An 8,391-nucleotide genomic window follows, 5' to 3' on the forward strand; every position below is an offset into this window, starting at 1 on the left:
GTTCGGCAAAAGAGACCGATAGAATAAGTACTAGGCTTACAAAGAATAAGTCCTGGGGTCGATTTCCTCGACTAAAAGCGGTGCTCCAGCATGGCCGCAGTCAAATGACTGAAAGAAGTAAAAGAGTAATCATTTTCTACAGTTTTTCTAAATTTTAAATTCAAAAACAGATTTTTAAAAACTTCCACATGAAGTATACTAGTAATTTTTGTTTGCTCTCTCCATGCCACATGTCAAAAATACTGATTTAAACCTTCTGTTATATTGACTGTCCTGAGACTACCTCTGGTTCTATGATAATAGATTAATAAGTAAATAAATAAATCTGCCAGTTTTAAAGTGTTTATCCTGAATTAAAATTGGATATCAAAATTTAATGTAAGAATGTTTTCTTACATTGTATCCCAAACGCCAGTAGAACAATAACAAAGTTAATTAACTAAATCTCTCCAAAATTTTAATTATATTAAAAACAATTAGATATGAGTAGAGAAATATACCATGGTAGGTTTAAACATCAATACTTTAGATGAAGTAGTAATTGAAATTCTTATTTTCCCAAGTTAAAGAATATTTACAGACTGTTCTTTCTCCAACTTAACAAGAAAATAAGCCATGCATAACCATGGAAGGGTAAAAAGTAAACAATTTTAAAAAGTAGACAGCAAAATCTCAGCAGAATAAATATTTATATAGAAACAAGGACAGCTTGAGCAAACAATACTAACATCAGAATTTGTGTATGATATGGGGACTCTTTCAGAGGCCAGATGCCAACAGATACAGTCTCTGTCTTAGCCATGATAATTTTCATAGCAAATAATAAAAAAAAGGGTGAACAAGCAATGTGGCCAACACTAAGATGTAGTTGCACCAGAGCCCCTCCAGAGGTGGTGTAAACAGCATGGGGCATAGCTGAAACATATATTAGTACAATCAAGTCAGATCTTAAATTGAAATCTAGTCTTTGAATGTATGATGTCTGCCATTGGAATTCAAACTGGTTGCAGGTTTATGATTACCAGGTGCAGCTGGCTTTCATTTGTATATACTGTGGATTCACTGCTTGCAGCCAGCTCAAATTCTTCCTCATTGAATGCCAACACAAAAAAAGTAAATAATATTAATTTATTTTATTAATATTAGTTAGTTTTCACTACCATATATGTATTAAATATTTAATGTTAATAAACATAAATTATAAAAGAAGTAAAACTTATATTAAAAAAAAAAAGAACATATTAAGAGTCAATTGAAATAAGTTAAGACAACCTATATTATGCACACAGTAAGTTCTGTATGAAACGTTTTCTGTTGCAATTACTTTAAGCATTTATCTATCCCCATTGTACTTTTATTAAGTTGTGTTAGTCTGTGACATATATCAGAATATGCTTGTTTTATTTTTAGACAGTTTTTTAGTTTCATGGCATTTATTCAGGAAGGTAACTACTCTTGTGTTTTTTGTGAGGTGAATTCACTTGTTTCAGAACAACAAATTTTGCAGCAGCATTAATTTTATCTCACTAGCAAGACACATTATCCATCAATGTCCTACAGCTCAAATTCAAGTATCAAAGTTAGGTAAACTATATATGGGAAAAAAGAAAAAAAAAATGGTTGAGAATATTTCTAGATTTTGAAATCTTCAGGACTCTTTCAAGACCAGTTTGCTTACCTCTTTTGAGAGAAGCCCACCTGAATTTGTCCCTAGTTCTATCATAAAAATCCTTTCAATTTCAAGAGTTCATATTTTTACTTAAAATTGCATATGATAATTTTAAGCATGTACCATGCAGTTTTGTTCTAAACAGCAGCTTAATAAAAGAATTATTTTATTAAATCCTTCAAAACTCTGAATTATCTACAGAGTGAATTAAAACACACAGGTAGTAATGTATTCCATAAGAATATGATCATAAAAGGGTTCGATAAGATTACTCTAAACCAGTGGTTCTCAACCAGGGACCATATGGCCCTTGAGTGTCCATAAGATTTTGTTGTGAAAGTTTATGAGCATATAAATTAATTATAATTCTACAATACACAAAATATTCTTTTCTTTTCTACTCTAGGCACAAGGCCTGAAATTTTGAGAGGGGAGACCAAGTCGATTAGATTGACCCCAGTACGTAACTGGTACTTAATTTATCGACCCCAAAAGGATGAAAGGCAGAGTCAACGTCAGCGGAATTTGAACTCAGAACGTAAAGACAGATGAAATACCGTTAAGCATTTCGCCTGGCGTGCTAACATTTCTGCCAGCTCGCTGCCTTACAATACATAAAGTATTTTAACATTTTATACAATCTCTAATAAAAATATAGTTTGATTTCTTTTTTCATAAACATGGAGGTCTAGTAGAGTTAAATATAAATCAAAGGGATTCTTAGACAAAGAAATGGTTGAGAACCACTGCTCTAAACCATTCTCAAGTAAATTAATATTTCCATTTTGCTACTTTAATCTCAGTCTTTAATGTTGAGATATGAATTCAAAAGTTACTTGAAACTTATATCTCATTTATCAGGAGATATCAAACATTACTGAGAGTATATATATCTAGTAATGTGTTAAACTAATTGTTGTTAAGTATAATGATTTGAAATAAAGATTACTAAGCCAGTTAGGTTAAATGTGCCTTGATTAATCTAATCTAAACACTACTTATGTTTAATCTATAACACTACAATTAAAACTAATGACAGTTAATGAATTAACTGATCTGATATTAAATAGACAAAAATTTAGTTTTCAATTCTAGGTAACCAGTCATTTAAGCATAACAGTAAAATAAACATATGAAATACTGTCACTTAATTTTGGTCATTACGAAAGACATATTAGTGGTTCTCAACTGGGGTCCATATAAGATTTTATTGCTAAAATATATGTGCAAGAAATTGCTTATATTTCTAATAATTAATTGTAAATATATATGATTTTTTAAACATTGCATAGCTATGAGAGCCCATCTGAATAAAATAGGAATCACAGGGGTCTATAGATAAAAAATGATTGAGAAACAACACTGATAAATAAATTAATATTTTGGAGTGGTTAGTGTTAGTAAGGGCATCCAGTCATAGAGACCATGCCAAATCAGGCTGGAACCTGGTGTAGTTCCCCAGCTTACAAGTTTTCAGTCAAACTGTCCAACCCATGCCAGCAGGGAAAATAGACGTTAAATGATGATGATGATGATGATGATGTACAATTATTACTGTAATAAATCATATCTACATCATTCAACATCCACTTTTCCAGGCTTGCATCTGTTGGACAGAATTTGTTGAAGTAGATTTTATACAGTCAGATACCCTTCTTGTCAATCCTCACTTGATTTCCAAGTAAGGTAATATTCCACAACAGCTAGACAGGATTTCACAGAATATTGCAAACAAAGGACATTGCTTGCATGACAATGATATCAGTTTACAACTACGAAATCAAGGCAAGAAGACAGTATTACACACACACATGTATATACATATGATGAGCCTCTTCCAGTATCCATCTACCAAATACACTTACAAGGCTTTGGTAGACCATGTGGTTAGGAAGCAAACTTCTTACTACACAACCACACCTGTGACTAAAGCATACCATGATAATATACAGAAAATTTGATATATGACAGAGAGAGATCTCAAAATGGAAGTATTGGGTCATTCCATAAATAATGTGGGTTTTTTTATACTTTTATTTTTCAAAATTAAGATAAACAAAGTTCCTTTTTAATCTAAAATATATTCTTCATTTTCTACAATGCTTTTCCATCTCTCTGGTAGATTTGCAAGGCACCTCTTCCAAAATGCACTTGTCCATGACGAAAAATACTCTTCCAGTACTGTTCTGACCTCATCTACAAAATTCATATTCTTTCCGTCCAAATGATTTTGAAGACTACGGAATAAATGATAGTCAGATGGGGCAATGTCCAGCAAATATGGTGGGTGAGGCATTGTTTCCCATTCAAACTGCTCCAACCTTTGGAATGTCATCCTTCCTGTATGTGGCTGAGCATTATTCTGATGGAAGAACACTTTTCATCTTGAAACCAAAGACAATCGTTTTTCTTCTAGCGCTGACTTGAATGACTGGTTGAATGACCAAATCCAAGCTTTTCTGCTAGTTTCTCAACAATTATGAAGGGATTTTGTTCTACCAGGGTTTGCAGGACATCCTCATCGAGCTCTACAGATCTTCCAGGACAAGGCTTGTCTTCTAGAATGTAGTTTCCAGCTCAGAATTTCTGAAACCACCTCTGACACTGGCTTACACTTATTGTCCAATATACTGCATTAATATTCCTCACACTTGTTGACTTTATTGATCTCATAAAGCAAAATATGCCCAATATGTTCCTTGGTCACATCCATTATAGCTATGAGAAAATAACTGTTAAAATGGAATTGCACTCTTCAAAAGTTACACTAAGAATAAATACAAGGTAAAATTACTACCTGCTTTTATAGCAAGTTGATGCAGGTGGTTTATCCTGTCCCCCTCTGATTTTTGGTTAAATTGAAAAAACTGCATTATTTATTGGATGACCCAATAGAATGTGGGTTAAAAAGTTTGAGAAACATTGCTTTAGATAATGTACTCATGAGATACTTAGGCAAAACCTGGGATGATCATGGCTGGAATGCATTTTATATGTCTGTTTGGTTATGGTTGATGTTGGGCTAAACAATAGCAGCCAAATCCCTCTTAAATTACTCTACTGCTTTAAAAACAGAAGGACGTATTGGATAATATAGCTCTAGATATAAAAGTAGATGGGATGATGGCTAAACTTTAGATTGTTTAAGGCAAACCAGGGACAATTAACACACTGCTATATAATATCTTAGGTACAGAATTTATAAAACAGTTACAAGACTTGTGCTAAGATTAATACTATGAACAATACTTCTACAAATTAATACAAGTCATGTGAATGAATGCCAGTATAAGAAATCAATCATTCAATGAATCAATCACTCAACAAATACCAAAGGCAACAAATTGTCTTTATTTATACTAAGTCAAATGCAGGAGTGAATGTGAAATGTTTACCTACAAAGCAATGTAGGTCAGTCAATACAGTAAGCATATTAAATAACAGAGTCTATTATAATATCTAAACATGGTTGGCTGTTAATTACAAACAAAACATATGCTTACTCATCAAAAATATAATTTGAATACACAGACATGTCCTGCTTAATTACATTTAAAAGGTATAATGATGTTTCAACCATAACCAATGAGCCTTTATGCAGCCTTGTGTCTATGCAACCAATATATCTTGATAAGTGATAAATGAGCAAAAGCAATAAAAGCACAAGAGGGTGAAGTTTTCACAAAGGTGTTATTAGTTTAACAGCCGAAAGGAAAAAGAAAAGGTCTTTAACATTTCAGATGTTAGTCCCTCATCAAAAAAAAAAATCAGAAAGGGAGAGAAGATGGTGGAAAGGAAGGAAAAAGAGGAAGAAAAAAGTTTAGAAGCCAGATGAGAAAGCAGTTCTATGTAGAAGAATTAGGAAGACAAAAAAGCAAAATGTTGTATAGGAGGGTATCTGTATGAGTAGATGGGTATGAGGGAGATATATGAGTGCAGTTGGTTAGCTAGGGATGAGTGGAACTGTGCAAGAGTAAGATGTGAAAAAAATTAGTTATATCTTAACCCTTTTGTTACTGTATTTATTTTGAGAAGCTCTGTGTTTCTTTCAATTACTTTAAATATTACAAAGAATTTAGTAAAATAACTTAGTTATCATTCAGCTAGTGTTAAGAACATAAATTGTGACTAAGGTTTGGTGGAAGATTTTAATTCAAAACTTATGAAAACAAGACATTTGTTCTCAGAGCCAGAGCCGGTTTTAACCAGGTTGGTAACGAAAGGGTTAATTAGTATTTAATCAGTTGAAATATAATGTCTAAGCAAAGATATCTAATACAGGGACAGGGCAATAAATTAGAGATAAGGAACACACATTCAATTATATCAGTCCCAATACAAGACTGGTACTTTATTTGGTTGACATCAGAAAGATGAGAGGCTTAAGTTATGCTTGGCCATGTTGGGGCACCACTTTCAGGGGTTTTAGTCAAACACATCAACTCCAGACTTTTAAGGTCTAATACTTAGTCTATCAGTCTCTTTTGATAAACTACCAAGTAACAGGGGCGTAAGCAGTGAGCAAATGATAAACACAAGCACACACAATACAAGACTGGTACTTCTGTACCTGCTATGAACTTTTTTAGAAATAATTATGGAAAATCTTCTAACTTATTAATTAATTCAATAGTAGATCACAGGAGATATCATTCATGCTGAGGCAATACCTAGTACTTAAAAACCAGAACATGCAATTTCTTATATTATCAAAACCATGTAATTGAAGTAGAGTACATTATAACATGTATGTACCCTCTGCAGCTGTCTCTCATAAAAACGGAAGATTTATATCAAAATTTAATTGCTTGCATACATTTACATATATTAGGCATGCATTGCTTTCATACAGTAAAAGTCATTGGCATGCAAGTCTGCCTTGCAAAGCCCAACCTTCTCCAATTTAGACTTACAAAATGGATTTTATCTCTGGTGATTGCACCAGCAATAAGTTCATCATCATAATCTGCTGTAGATATGGTAAAGAAATGAAATAAATGCTTTGTGGTTCCAGGATCAATTCTATCCAACAGAATCATGAATAAGAGTCTTCTACATACCTTGGATCCACAAATGCTTTCATAATCACTCACCATTATTTTATAATTGTTTTTCCATGCTAGTATGGATGGATTAGGTCTCAAAATTTCAACACTCACAGCAGTCCTTTGGCATATAGCACACAAAATGAAGGAAAACCAACCACTCTTTTTGTTGTGTATATTATTATTTTCAGCAGGATTCAAAGGCTGGGTTACCATCCTAACACCAGTCACTTTCCTGCATGGATTGGGTGCATTTTTCTGTGCAGCCAGTACCAGAGAGGTCACTTTTGATAGGATTGAAGACTACCTTCTACCTTACATTGTCTCTATTTACTCTTCTTTTGAGGAGCTTTTCACAGCTAGAAGCTCTTTCAAACACAAACCACAATGGTTTGGTAGACTGAAGTCCATCAGATGTATGTGTGTGTGCATGTGCATTGAAGAAGAATGATAGAATTAGTACATCCAAATAAAAGGACTTAGTAGTAATCGGTTATATTCTTTTATGCACAGACTATCTTTGGTTTTCCAATCTTCAATCCAATGCAAATACCTTCTAAGAGTGACTTTCAAGAGCTGATATATAGCTCAAATCTATTGTAAGGAAAATTTTCAAGTGACTTGCTATTGATATCAAACAGGTTAGAAAACTGAAGTAATGGAGAATAAAATGGTTTTAGCAGGTTGAAAACAAAGTTTAGTTACACCAACAAAAGGGCTGTTACAGTTTCTTCACTTGCAAAAAATAAAAGCTAAATCTTCCTCAACTCATACTCTATCATCTTTGTTGATACTTCTAACATAAACAAACAACAGTAAAGCTGTTAGGAAGGGTATCTAGCCATAGAAACCATGTCAAAACAGACGATTGGAACCTGGGCAGCTCCTGTCAAAATGTCCAACCCATGCCAGCATGAAAATGGAGGTTAAATGATGATGATGTTGATGATTTTATACACACACACACACACACACACACACACACACACACACATATATATATATACGAGGGGAAGTCAAAAATTATCCGCACTTTCACCATAACATATCTTTATTATTGTCACACTGCCTTCTGCGCATGCATGCTTAAAGCTGGTACTATTGTGGTCACACGATCAAAGTTTGAGCCTGATCATGCCATTTTTTCTTTCTGACTTTACAGTGTAAGCATGGCCACTCCACCAGCAATGTGCACCAAAGAAGAACAAAGAGCAGTGATCTGATTTCTCTGATCGGAAAGTGCGTCAGATACTGAAATTCATTGAAGGCTTTTAGCACAATACAGGGGACAGTGTACTACTTCATAGAAATGTGTATGAGGGGATCAAGAAGTTTAAAAGTGTCCAGACAAGCATGATGCATGAAGAAGGAGCACTGACAAAAAAGATTCAGCAAGCTTGAGAGATGGTAATGGTGAACCGCTTCACTATTACCATCTCACGGATCACTGTTCCTTGTTCTTCTTTGGTGCACATTGCTAGTGGAGTGGCCATGCTTACATTGTAAATCCAAAAGGAAAAATGGCGCAATCAGGCTCAAACTTTGATCATGTGACCACGATAGTACCAACCATTGCAAAAGGCAGTGTGACAATAATAATGATATGTTATGGTGAAAGTACGGATAATTTGACTTCCCGTTGTGTATATATATATATATATATATATATATATATAT

At 33.7% G+C, this 8,391-nt stretch overlaps 1 protein-coding gene across 4 annotated transcripts in view; it reads right to left on the reverse strand.

Annotated features, from left to right (window-relative positions):
• LOC106880559 (transcription factor mef2A) overlaps positions 1 to 8,391 on the reverse strand; it is a 215,061-nt gene that overhangs the window by 149,692 nt on the left and 56,978 nt on the right. The gene's annotated exons all lie outside the window — the stretch shown is intronic.

Source organism: Octopus bimaculoides, chromosome 4 (genome assembly GCF_001194135.2).
Source record: "Octopus bimaculoides isolate UCB-OBI-ISO-001 chromosome 4, ASM119413v2, whole genome shotgun sequence".
NCBI lineage: Eukaryota > Metazoa > Mollusca > Cephalopoda > Octopoda > Octopodidae > Octopus > Octopus bimaculoides.